Below are 14,836 nucleotides of genomic sequence, written 5' to 3'. Positions count from 1 at the left end.
ACACTAATAAACCCACAAAAACTTCAGCAAGTCTCCTGGCTGATCTTGGAACTTCCTCCTGTTACATTCTTTATAGATAATCCTGCTCCACCCTTAGTTTAGCTTCCTAGGACAAACCCTGGGCATGATCAGTTATAACAGCCATGCAACATGCATTAAGAAAATGAAATACAGGCTCTTCTACTATAAGATATATATGTGTTTCAGGGCTTCCCTGGTGGCGCAGTGGTTGAGAATCTGCCTGCCAATGCAGGGGACACGGGTTCGAGCCCTGGTCTGGGAAGATCCCACATGCCGCGGAAAAACTGGGCCCGTGAGCCACAGCTACTGAGCCTGCGCGTCTGGAGCCTGTGCTCCGCAACGGGAGAGGCCGCGACAGTGAGAGGCCCGCGCACCGCGATGAAGAGTGGCCCCCACTCACCGCAACTGGAGAAAGCCCTCGCACAGAAACGAAGACCCAACACAGACAAAAATAAATTAATTAATTAATTAAAAAAAAAAAAGATATATATGTGTTTCAAATGATACTTGCATTCTGCAAAATCACAGGATTTATAGGAGAAAAAAAGTAGCAAACCACTCAAAACTTAAGCAACTTTATAATGAAAACACCAACACAGAGAATAATAAACCTAATCAAAATATTTTCAGTTTTTTTAAAAAAGTCGTTAACTTCCTAGTTTAAAAGACTACTGCAAAAGTTTAAAATTATATTCTCCATAACGATTTCTTCTCTGCCTTGTTATTTTTCAGAAACAGTGAATGAACAATGAAGACTAAAACACTGTTATGTAAATAAAGGATGTATTGTATTTAAATAAAATGTAACAAATACTGATTTTTAGAAATATCTTTTTTGTGGTTATAAATATTCATGCTCATTATTAGAAGGTATCCTAGAGAAAATGAAAATGACATACAACTCTGTTGCCGCAATGTATCTGTTGAAATAATTATTCATAACTTTTCTTAGTTTTTCAAGTGACCAATGGCTATTTTGTTTAAAAAAGTAAAAGGAACAATTTAACTATCAATAAATTAAATAATGAGATAATTTATAATGTATGCCTACAAAAAAACTTTCACAGTCATTAAGTATAGATGAGACTGTTCTGCAAGTATTGATGTGAATAATGTTCCATATGATACATTAAGTGGGGTAATGTTCAAATTATTGCAAAATATGATTTTATATTATATTTGGTAGAAAAATATCTGTTGTTATCTGTGTGCTTACAGTATAATAATATGTGTCTAACCTGGTAATTTAAGATTGCAATATAATAATATTTGACTAACTTAGTAAATTTTTATTTTACGTATGCAGTTTTCCATTTTTGTGTTGCTGTTTTTAATGAACATTTTTTTTATCATTGAAAGGATGAAATTTATGTGCATTAAAGTGTAAGAGCTAATTCCTGTTACAGAAACATACTACAGACTCCCCTGGAAAAGTTGTCATCCAAGTGTTGACATGGTATTTTCTGAGAACATAGACGACATCTGAGAATCCTGTGCATTACTTCTTTAACCATCTAAAGGCAGAAGCCTGAACCAAATAACCTCCAAGCCCCATCTAGCTCTTCCATTTTAGGAATATTCAATTTTGGAGGCTCAAGAGCAATTTAATTTTTTTAATGATATATAAATGACAATAACAGTAGATGAAATAGATGTAGATGACAATAAATGTAGATACTAATTGGTAGGAGAGCATTGCCCAATACCCTACGTGGAAGAGGAATTTTTCATAGCATAATGATTTTGAAATTCCAACATAACAAGGGAACTTAGTCAAACGAGAGGACAGTTAATCAAGTCAGCCATCAGGGGTACTCATGCTTTGGGGAAACAAGTGTCCAAGGTCTATCAGGGTTTTAGATCCAGGAAGGACAACTTTGTTTATAGCCCTTTGAAGACACACTCATGGAAATCAAAATTTCCACTCTTTGAGATTATTCAACTAATGCATGACCAACAGGCTATACTCTAATCTGTTGCTTTTCACCAAAAGGATTTATCCAGGCCTCTTTTCTGTAGGCTCTTCTCGAAGCTAAGCAGCTCACCCTTTTAATCTGCTTATTCAGCACAAAATATGAAACACAAAATAAAAGCAGTGGTTGACTTTCCATAACTGCCTTTTGTTTTACCTTGTTGGCCCCCTTTTGCCCTATTTGAATAGTAGTGTATCTCCTTCACATTCCAGTCTTAATGAGGTTATTTACCTTGCATACCCAATGAGATTATACCTTATATAATAAATTCTCTTCTCTGAGATATATCTGAGAGGGCAGCCTATTTAACTATTAAAAGGATTAACCTTTTAACTGAGAATGATCTTAAGGCTGGACACAATTTTCATGCTGAGCTTTCAATTACTTAAAGATGTCACCACTGCATACAGAGGTGTTTACATTTACATATACTAGTAGATCACCCTTAAAAATAGCCACTCGTGGGCTTCCCTGGTGGTGCAGTGGTTGAGAATCTGCCTGCCAATGCAGGGGACATGGGTTCGAGCCCTGGTCTGGGAAGATCCCACATGCCGCGGAGCAACTAAGCCCGTGAGCCACAACTACTGAGCCTGCGCGTCTGGAGCCTGTGCTCCGCAACAGGAGAGGCCGCGATAGTGAGAGGCCCGCGCACCGCGATGAAGAGTGGCCCCCGCTTGCCACAACTAGAGAAAGCCCTCGCACAGAAACGAAGACCCAACACAGCCAAAAATAAATAAATAAATTAATTAATTAATTTAAAAAAAAAGTGGGATTAATCATTAGAAGAAGGGTCAAACAAATCAAATATTAAAAAAAAAAAAAAAAAAGAATTTTCACAAATCTATTTTCCTCCAAAATCCAGTTGACTTTTGCATTATGGCACATCTCACTCTCAGATCCTCATAAACATTATAACTTAATCTGCTTGATTAAATGTTGTACTGACCTAAAAAGGAACTGTTTATAGTAATGTCCAAGGCACTGGGAGAGCAGCTCTCTTAAGTCAAAACAATTTGGTCTCTATTCTTAGGAAAGGAATCATTGAAAGGAGAACCTCCCCTTGGACATAAACTACCTTGTCCATCTCCCCTGCAAAAGTCCCAGAAAAATCTAGTCTATTTACTAACGTTCTGGGGCTCATGGATTATTTCTGGAGAACTCAAATATTTATTGATAACCTACCAACTGCTGTGTACTGGGAGTACAGCAGGGAATTAAACTTTCAGAAATTTCTGGCAACATGGATTACTTTCTACAGGGGGAAAGGGTGCAATAAACAAAGATGCAAAATATACACACATTAGATGGTGATAATATTGCTATTGAATATTTGTGATAATAGAGAAGTTTTAGACAATTTTAACAGAGGAAAAAAGCAGGAAAGGGAATGGAGGGATATTATAAGGAAGGTGTTGTCAGGTTAGGTAAGGCAAGTTGATATTTGAGTAAAGACCTGGGGATGGGGGATCCAGCTAAGCAAAAATGTTTAAAGCAGAGGGACAATTAAGAGAAAAGGCTCTGAGGCAGGAGTATGGCTGGCATGTTAGAGGAAAGCCAAGGAGGCCAGTGAGGGCAAAGAGAGATGGGATAATAAGAACAGGAACATCAAGCAGGGGGTGAGGGTGGATAGTGTAGGACTTTATAAGCCATTGCAATGTCTTGGGCTTTTACTCTAAATAATATGGCGAACTGTGAATCTAAACTATGGACTTAAATGTCTGTCAACAGATGAATGGATAAAGAAGATGTGATATATACACAATGGAATATTATCCAAGCATAAAAAGGAAGAAATCCTGCCCTTTACAACAACATGAATGGACTCTGAGGGCATTGCGCTAAGTGAAATAAGCCAGAGAAAGACAAATACTGTATGATATCACTTGTATGTGGAGTCTTAAAAAGATGAACTCAGAGGAATAGAGAGTAGAGTGGTTGTTACCAGGGATTGGGGGGTGGTGGGAGAAATGGGGAGATACTGGTCAAAGGTTACAAACTTCCAGTTATAAGATTAACAATTTGGGGGATCTAATACACAGCATGGTGGTTGTAGCTAATAATCCTGTACCATATACTAGAACATTGCTAAGAGAGTAGATCTTAACTTTCTCACCACAAAGAGAAATTGTAACCATGTGATAGGATGAAGGGGTAGCCAATACTACGGTGGTAACCATTTTACAATTTATAATTATATAAAATCAACACGTTGTACATCTTAAACTTACACAATGTTATGTGTCAATTATATCTCAATTAACCTGGAAAAAACCCCAACAACAACAAGAAGAACAAAAAAAGATGAGAAACTATGGGAAGGTTTTTGAGTAGAGGAGTCATCAGACCCTATGAACAGGCTTACTTTGGCTGCTGCTGGGAACGGATTGTGAAGCAAGTGGATGAGTGCCTGTTACAATAACCCAGAGGAGAGATGAGAGGGGCTGGGGTCTGAAAGAAGAACAGACACAGAGTTCAGGTCTGAACAGCATGGAGTGAGATTAGAGACTGCTCACAGACACAGCCAACATCTAGGTTACAAATGAATTTATTTTATAAATTCTAATTCATAAAATGTATGTACTGTGAAATCAATCCATCAGTGAGAACACAACTTAGTGGCCTCCAGTGTTAAAATTTGTAATAAAATACATTGTGTGTACATTCTTTAAAGTCACTACACATCTGCATTAGAAGTTGAGTCAAATGTTCGAGGAATGACAGAGGGACCTGTGTAGTCTAGGGGATCTGTGGAGCACAGCATGAAAACTAGAACTCCCTAGGCTGCTAGGAAAGATGCCATATCCCGTGAAAACTGACGGAGGTGGCCTCAGAACACTCTCGGGAGGCATCAGGAGAGGCGGGGGCTGTTGAAGTGACTGGAAGCAATAGGACATCCCACTTCCTCATCACTTTTCTGGGAGGGCCTAGTCTCACAGCCCTGAACTACTTCCTTACTTGCCTTCCCAAACATCTGGCGATAATGTTTGACAGCAACATGTGTTAGACGTTTGTGTAGAACGCATGTTCTTTGTGAATAGAACCATCACAATGCATGAATTACACATAAGAATCAGGAGTCATGAAAACTACATGCAAAAGCCATAAAGGACTAGGAGAAAGGTTGATACCAATCTCAAATTCAATAGAAGGACATGCAAAGTACTGGGGAAGCAGGTGCTGGGTGAGCACAGGATGATCGCAGAGGAAGGATAGGAGAGGAAGGAAGGGGAGAGGGGCCAGACAAGGCAGCTGACTAGTGTGAGGACCTTTGTTGGGCCAGTGCCTGTAACCAAAGGTTAAGTGGAGAAAGGCAGCTGGTCATCAATGCCTAGACCTCTAGGTAAAGCCCAAGGGCATGGGAGCTGTGGACAGCAGCAGTCCGTAGCCTTCCCTCCCTGGCTTCAGATGAAGACCTAGACGCACAAGGAAATCCAAAATCAAGGTTTCTTCATTTCATTCAAAAATCTTAAACTTCAGAGAAGATAAGCATCTATATCAGGGGCACAGTGTCCTGCTAGAAACAATTCCAATTCAACAAACATGCATGGAAAACGTACTGTTTGCCAAGAACTGTTCTAAGTGGAGAGTTGAAGGAACCTAAGAGACAATTAGTCCCTCAGTGAAAGTGCAATCCAGGAAGAAATCTGCATCCTTTGTATAAATCAAACCAGCATTTGGCATGTACTCAGAAAAACATTTCAATAGACAAGAAATATTAGATATTTTTCAGTACTTTCAGTAAAAATCTCATTGGAAAGACAAATTTTTTAATGGCACAGAATCAAAGAATTTAGATGTTGGTTTTAGAAATTCACTTAGTACCAAGAATAGAAAGGTAATTTATGTACTGAGCAACTTATAATCACCTTTTCTGCTGTTGTCACAAATCAAGTCAACTCTGTATGGTAGCACAGAAGAGACACAGCTAACAGTGAAAGCGGAAAGAATGCGCACTGCTCCTTACTAAGTGGAGGAGGAGCCAGCAAGCAGTACCATATTCTTTTTTAGCTTCTAAAATAATAGTAACATCTCGAGTACTGTTTCACAAAATCTGGGCAACCCAAGGAGTGAGTGTCTTACCAAAGGGACTCTTCAAGATTTCCTTCAGAATATTACTATGGAACATTTTTACAGGATATTTTAATCACTTACAAGTATATAAAGACAAGACAGTATTGCTGGTAAAAAGTCAGCTTGAACAAATGGATAAGACTGGAGGTGGTGTGATACAGTGAAACATTTATGGATCAACCTAGGTTCAAATACTGCCTTTCCCACTTACCAGCTGTGTGACCTTACATGCGTGACTGAATTTCCTGGAACTTCAGTTTCCTTATCTAAAGAACGGAGATAAATAATTTTCTGTTTCAAAGAATTCTTCTAAGGATCAAATGACACTGTGTATATGTCTTACAGCAGGTTGGGTATATATTAAGTATTTAGTCAACTATGGTTTCCCCAGTAGGAAACCAGCACATCAGGGGGGCCTCCAGGTACACTAGCCTACATAAATAGACACTTAAAATAACTACCATAAAGTAAGTATTTCTACAAAATCTTAAATGTATTCTAAATTTACCTAATTTTGTAAATCATGAAATTCATTCTCATCTCTATCACAAATTGCCACAAATTCTCAATTTGGGAAGCTTGAGTCAGATTTTGCTATGATTGCTATCATATGATAATTATTCCAGAGCAATCTGCACTAAGCTACATTACTGCATACTGTACTGTGATTATTTCTAAATGTTTATCAGAACGCAGATTTAGGAAATTATTTAACCATCCATAGGAAGCAGTCTTGACAACTTGTGAGATTTCCAAAGAAATATATTAAGGGAAGATCAAAGATTATGGTGCCATATTGCATAAAATGAAGCAACTGCTTATTAGAAGACAAAAACCTTTGATTCATTCCTCTTAATCAAAGGAATTAATGAGCTATGTATGCCTATGTGCAAAGAAAGGAAGGTGGAGAAAGTATGTAAATGCACAGGGGCTTTCATAAAAATCTACAGGCTGAGAGTACGTTATTTAAGCTGCTGGAAGAAAAAAATTATCTGAGTTTCTCAGATTCCTTCCTAATTTTTAAGTCCATGTTTTTCATAAAGCATTCATTTCTATTCTTTATTCCAAAGTAACAGAGGTCTCTATTTTTTTTCATTTATTCATTCATTCATTCATTCATTTATGGCTGCACTGGGTCTTCGTTGCTGCCCACAGGCTTTCTCTAGTTGCAGCGAGCAGGGGCTACTCTTCGTTGTGGTGCGCAGGCTTCTCACTGCAGTGGCTTCTCTTGCTGCGGAGCACAGGCTCTAGGTGCACGAGCTTCAGTAGTTGTGGCTCGCAGGATCTCAAGCGTAGCCTCAGTAGTTGTGGCGCATGGGCTTAGTTGTTCAGCGGCATGTGGGATCTTCCTGGACCAGGGCTTGAACCTGTGTCCCCTGAGTTGGCAGGCAGATTCTTAACCACTGCACCACCAGGGGAGTCCTTCTATATTTTTACTGCCCAGATAAACTCATTTTTTTCTCTGCCTTTTGAAGTTGAACTCTTTTTCAAGACTTTGCATATATGAAAATGTTCTGAATTTGGAAATAACTGAACTATTAATTTGAATTTAGAAATCTTTCTGTAACACAGTGATTTGTTGTAGCTCATTATTCTAGATTTTTAATTTTTTACTTTAAAAATTAGACTTGCTAAAAAGTAATGCACATTCTTGATATTCAAAGTACAGGGGGAAAAGGTGAAAAAACAAAGTAACACGTATACTACAACCCAACTATAATTAGTTAAGATTTCTTATATTTTTATAACATTTGTTATAATATTTTTATAAACCCTTCTTTTTCATATATCTATATATTTGTAGATAGATCTATATTTATGTATTTATATAGATATAGATTTATCTCCACATCCTTGTATATGAGACCAGACTAAATATACCATGTAACCTCATATCCACTTTTCTGTTAATATTAAATCTTCAGCATTTTCTCACATTATTAAAAATACTTCAAAAATATTTAAATGCATTATTTAAATACTCGCTCACTTCTGAGCATTTTGATCATCTATTTTTCTCACTATCATAAATAATTCTGTGATGAACTTCATTTTACAATGCAACAGGTTTAGACCTACGAGGCAAATGTACAAACTCAAACTTAAGGTATATTCTGAAGGAGAAATGGAAGAGGAGATACTAGGGGAAGGAGGGAGACCAGGCATTCAAGCGTTCAGCCTGCGTTTGCCTGAGTGTAAGGGAAAAAAACTCATTACCACTTGACAGCTGCTTCGTGGTTTATAAAAAGTTAAGGGTTCAAACCTCTTCCCAGTGACCAGATGCCCATGGCTTCAGGTGCTACGGAACGGTCAGTAACTGACTCACGATTTTGATGACAGTTCATGTGAGAGAAGCTACAGGAGGCAAGTGGGGCCCCATACAGAGCACCTTGCTCAGACACAGTTTGGTTTAAGAATACAACTGTGTACCTATCAATTTATAAAGCATGTAAGCTAAAAGGACTAAAGACTAAAAGGGAACCTAAGGAAGAGAAAGCAGTTAATGCATTACAATGATAGAATGCAGTGAAATAGCTTCTAAAATTTTTATCATTGTGCTTTAGATTTCTTATATTAAAAACCAAGAGAGAAATAGACAAGTATTGGTGAAAAAAACTAATTTTATGACATCATTGCATGAGCAGGAAGCTCCTGGGTTGTGGGGAGGGAACAAGTAGGGGGTTGGGGGGAGGGTGGTGAGACTTTAACATTTATAACATCAAAATCCAGTAAGATACTTTGGGATTCCTTCCAATACCCCTACCTTATTTTCAAAATGCAATCTCACTAATCTCACTAACACTGTCGAGTTTTAAGCAATTCTCCTGTCTAAAAATGATCACTGATAAAGCTATCAGCAATCTAAAAACACTCAAGACCCACACACTAAACTATAGTTCCTTTTTTATACTAATTTTGCCACTGCTGTGGCCATTGCTGCTTTGTACCTGGCATATAGCTTCTGGCCATGGGGATAATTTGATGGGTTCTTTAATGCCCAAAGAAAAGGTACTTGAGATTCAATTGTGGTTTTTTTTAACATCATTAATTTAAATATTACAGTAATGTTAACTGGTATCTTTGATAGTTAGCTATTCTCCTAGAAGAGAGCTACAGAGTTCCTGCTCTACTGACTCATGGTCCCCTTTGAAAATTAGATGAGAGCTATGTATTCTCTTCATAGAAAAATGTGCATGCACACACATAAAATTCTGCAGAAAATTTCCAGAGGTCCTTGGACTCCCTGAATCCCTGTTAACCTCTATGCCAGAAAGAGAAGAATTTATAGAGAAATAGTAAACAGGCTGAGAGGTGTAAAGGGAGATAAAGGAAGGATGGGAAGTAGACAAGAAAGTTTCCCATTCTAGTCCAGACTTGGCCTAGACATCCCCTATTTACTTTTCACAGCAGCTCTGTGTACTACATATCATTTTCTATGGTCAAGGAAACCAAGGTTCAGAGAGGTTACCTAACTTTCCCACAAGGTCATACTGCTGGAAAGTGGCAGAGTCAAAATGCAAGCCTGGTCTCTTGACTTTTTAAGTCCCATGTACATTTCACTTAGGACTTACTAAGTCAACTTACTGCTTTTTCATCTTGGACTTCCTAAGATAGAACTGACCTATTAGAATAACCACCTAGTAGACTATGAACTCCCTGAGAGTAGGGTCCATGTCTCACTCATTTTATATCTCCAGTGCCTGACACACAGAAGGCACTCATCAAAGGAGAACTGAATATATAAATTAACACCCTGGGGCAACAATCCCTTAGACAGTGGGAGAAGCTACATGCAGCTGTGTGTGATCACAAAGATCCTTATCATCACTAAATATTCCTTTAGATGACCACTGGGCACAGACTTCAATATATTTTAAACTACAAATGATAAAACTCTTGTACAGAACCAGCATTTAAGACTTTTGAAAAATAACCTATTTATAAAACACAAAGTAGCTTTACAACAAACCTGCCTAATGTTATCATGTCAACAACATCTTTTTATAGTGAACTACTGCATCTTATGAAAACCAAACTCATGTTGAAAATAAGTGCATAAATTAGGACTGTTTTCAAAAGATACTTAACTTTACAAATGTTATAAGAACTTAAATGTATTTTTGTTGTTTTTGCAATAATTGCTCTGAAGATGAAAACTAAAGCACCATTTCAATGTAGTAAAGGTAATTGCTGCATTTACTGCTCATGTCATGTTGATGCATGACCATGTATCAAAGGTCATCCTTCTGTACTCATACATTATCAAATTTGAAAGCACAATATTTGATTCTGACCAACCTTTAAACTGCCCACAATGTGTGTGAAAAATAGATGGAGTTCTACCTTGGGTTTAAAAAAAAAAAAATGACCCATGTTTCGGAAGCAGAAGGGTCAAGAAGCCAGTGGCGAGGTTAGATATCAGCACCATGAACCTCGCAGTGTCTTAGCTTATCAGTGAGGTCTAGTACAATGATCACAAGCTAAAATTGCTGTACTAATGAAGACAAAGGTCTAAAAACTTAGATAGCACAGGCCCTCTGACAGAGGGCAGTATCTTGTGGACAATCATGCAGAGATAAGGACATAAATCACCCTTTAGAGACAATAAAACCTATAATGCACAAATTGAATTGTTTACATGTCTATTGGAGACACTGTTAAAAACAGAAGTGTTCGCTGCCATACCTCTTGTTACTCATCTGCAACACAGTAGCCCTGAATTCCACTTCTTCATTAGAAGGCAAGTCATCTGCTCCCCTTCCCCTCTTCCTGCTCCAAACATACAACACTACTGTCCAATTTAGTAGTCCTGTGCCATCCTGACCTAAAAGGAGTGCTGAACATTCATGCTTGCTTCAAACTATTGCTTACAATTGTTTGCTGGGAGGAGAAATTGGTCTTATCAGAATCTCCTAAAACCTGAACAGCTGCTGCTCTTGCCTTTGCTGGTTGGGGGAGGGGAGGAGGTGTGGCAGGGTGGGGCATCAGGCAGCAGGGAAGGAAGAATCCCCACTCTTCAGTAAGGATTGTGGCTGTCTTTAAATAAATAAAACGCCATTTAATTCCATCAAGCCCAACTACAGGAGACTGCCTTATTGAAGAGAAGAAAGATCATACAAACATACAAAAAGAATCCAGATCTTCAAAAACCAAAAGAAAAAAAAAATCATTCTGAAAAGAATCCACAACGTCCACCCAAAACATGTTTCAAGCATATCAATTTTATTTCAGCCAATTCTCAGGTTAGATTATTTTATAAAATTCACAACATCCTATACTGAAAACTCATTTATTCTTTGGCTGTATGAACACTCATAATTGAGAATACAAATTCACTCCAAAATTTGATTCCTTCTTGTTCCTAGGAAAAGGGTTTTTTTTAAGCATACCACTGTAATTTAATAAAATATGTCAACTCTTGGCAGGTAGGCCAAGCCTTTAGAATTCTTGCTATAGACAATAAGGCACAAGTAGCCTTTCTCATTTTCAGAAAAAACTAACATAGCTGACTATAATTCATAAAATATACCACACTAATGCAAGTTTTAATTATACTTGCCATGTACTGTAAACTTTGCCTTTAATGATTTTTTGAGGAAAGTACTCAATTTTAAGGTCTGAATTCCTATAGCTTATATACTGAAAGAGGAAATATTCTTAAATTATATATATAGTGCGTGTGTGCGTGTGTGTGTGAGTGCGTGTGTGTGTGTGTGTGTCCAGGCTCCACCAATGTCCAAAAAGCAGCAACTTAATCCATAAAATTCCTAACTTAATGTCAGTTGCAACATTAAATGGTCAGAAATGAGATAATGAATAAAAATAAACATAAAAACAAGGTATTTTTAAAAACCTCATTCCACAGGTAAGTAAAATATGGGATCAGGGGTGGGGGGAGTATAGGGATCTTCAAGAATGGGAGTTTGCTAAAGAACACAAATTATACATACAATTTAGAAATCATACCCAAACAATGGACTCACATGAGTCAAGGAAGAGCTCTGACACTGTGGTCCCCCCCAGCACACCAGTTCTTAGGCCTTCTCCAGGTCTGTTCATTTACAGTTATTGAGCATCTATATCAGGCATTAAGAATTCAAAACAAATGAATCCTCCCCACCCTCAGTGTGCTCACAGTTTCCATTTTCTTATATCTTGAGCCAGTCCTTCTCACTTTCTAGCCCCAATTACTATATTTGTAGGAGTTTCAGATGGAAGTAGCACACCAACCACTAGTGCTGATCAACTCAGGTCTATCACTTATAGGAATCCACTCTCTAAACGTACATGTAGCAGAGACCATGCCAGGTTTTAGTTTTGTTTTAATTTGTGCTGTTTTGTTTGAAGAGAAAAAAAGTGAGAAAATAAAAACTGAGAAACATGGCCTTTCTTCAGTGTTTACAATCAAATGAGGGAGGCAAACATCAGGAGACTACAAGTTACACCTGGCATATAAAGTACACTGGGAACAAAAGGCAAGTGACTGCTTAGGAAGGCTGAGGAAATCACTCAGATTACAGACAGAGTTAGTTCTTAAAGAAATGAGAGTTGACAAGAGTAGCGTCATGCAAGATCAGTGCAGGGCATCTCTCAGAAGTATGAAAGACTCACCTGTGGTCAGAGCGCGAGGGAGAATAGTGGGAGACAAGGCCGGAAAAGTGATTTAGATTCTGAGGGCATGCTTACAAGCCACCTAAGGAGTTGGCCATACACAAAGGAGCCTTACAATAATTTTTAAAGTTTGTGTTTTAGAAAACTCCAACAGCAATGTGGACAATGTATTAAAAAACAAAAAAGACAAAAGGGTCAATTGGAATTTTCCTAAATTGTGAGAAACAAGCTTTCTGGCCCTTTCCCTTCTCAATAATTCAAATAATTTGAGATTTGCAAAATTCTTCACACTATAAAATCCGCATTAAGACTGCAGTGGTATTTCCCATTGTGCATGTGTGTACATGCATGCATACTACCATTCAACAGATAATTTATTATCTCTTCTATACGCCAGGCACTAGGAATATAATAAGCAAAACCAGACATGTCCTTGCCTTCAAGGAGTTCATAGTCTGGTGCAAAAGATAATATTATGAAAGCATTTCAAGGGGAGGGTGTGTGTGAGTGGAAAGTCTGACAAGTGTTAGGCTAAGAGAAGATTGCCCTGAAGAAGTAACAACTGAGTTATCACAAAACTGAGAAACCCAGGAGCCTGGGTCTATTTCTTTCAGCTACCAAAGAAAAAGAAGTAGAGGGCTCGTAGGTAGTAGCGAAAAGGACAGGACTTAAAAGATCCTAGGTTCCAGTTTCATTTAAAATATCCATAAACTAAGTGATCTTGGGAAATTAATTTAATCCCTGCTTGACAGGATTCCATCCTCTCACATAGCTCATAGTCTCACACAGACTGTAAGGGAATGTATATGAAAGTACCCAGAGCACAGTGCCTAACCAAGAATAGGTATTCAAAAAAATGTTCATTTAATTCCCCACTTTCTTTATCCTTCAAAATCAGACTAAGATAGAAATATTTATTTCCACAAAAATAAATGATTTTTCCCAGTTTTCCTAAATCAAGTGCCAGGGATCTGGTAAAAGTCTTTGGCAGTTGAAGATTTGGCCTATTCTCATATAATCCTGGAATAAGAACTTAAAAAACTAATTTACGAGGGAGATTTTTGAGAACTCTTTTTAATCTTCTCAGAGTGCTTCCAGATTCTATCAGTTGTGCTGCCAAAGAAAAAAGGAAGGCATAAATATCTTTTTAAAAAGAGAAAAATGCATAAAGCAGAAACTCTAGGTTTTAAAAAACATCAAATAATACAGAACTACATAAGTGGATAGTATTTTCTTCTCCTAAAACTACATGATAGTATAAATTAAACTACATGTAACAGGACCTTTGAAGGAGAAAGAATGGGAAATTAAATGGAATCTAAGTTTCATACAAAGGCAAACTGATAAAGGTAACTGGAGGGATATCTACTATCCAATAAATGCAACAATATTTTTAAAGGAAGTTTTAAATAGTATTAAAGTAGAAAATGTAGATTAGTTTCTGAGGAGGAAAGAAATTAGACAAATAAATAGTTTATGGATTGATACAATTTAATAAGGTTTAATTCTGTACTCATTTTAATTTTTATTCTTATGATTATATTCTCATAAATGTACTTTTCTATATTTATATGTTTATCTTTCCAAACTCAGAGCCTGAATCTGTGGACATTAATCAAACACTTTAAAGGAGGTCACCAGCAAACTTGTTAACCAGTCTCATTGGCTTCCATCTTTTTTTATGCATAATAAAGTCAACTGACCAAGTGACCATGAACAGAGACTGACTGGGGCTCCTGTTTTTTAGCAGCTGTTCCTCTTCAGCTCTGACCATGTTGTTGTGTGATTATCTCAACTGGTTTTAATCAAGACAGAAACTGAAGCTCTACCACTGAACTGTTTAAAAGTAAGACACTAGTTTCTTGTATTAAAATTGTTTGCAGTAACAGCAACAACACAAAATCTCTGTTTGTTTTATGTCCACATTTTACTTATTAACTTGGTAGAGTTAATATATTTAGGTCTTTAATAACTTTGAAACAAGTCAAATTACAAATTGTAAGATTTAGCAGATCATTGATTCACAACTATCTCTATCTTGGTCTATCTTTACATAAGTACTTTTATTATTTTTAATAGCTCTTTGGGAGTTCATAAACTATATCTAAATCCCTTCTATAATTTTTACAATGAATTGAAGTTATACTAGATAACTTACC

Source organism: Balaenoptera borealis (assembly GCF_965194805.1).
Source record: "Balaenoptera borealis genome assembly, chromosome: 6".
Classification (NCBI taxonomy): Eukaryota; Metazoa; Chordata; class Mammalia; order Artiodactyla; family Balaenopteridae; genus Balaenoptera; species Balaenoptera borealis.
The sequence above is the reverse complement of the archived record's forward strand: the minus strand, read 5'-3'. Positions refer to the sequence as shown.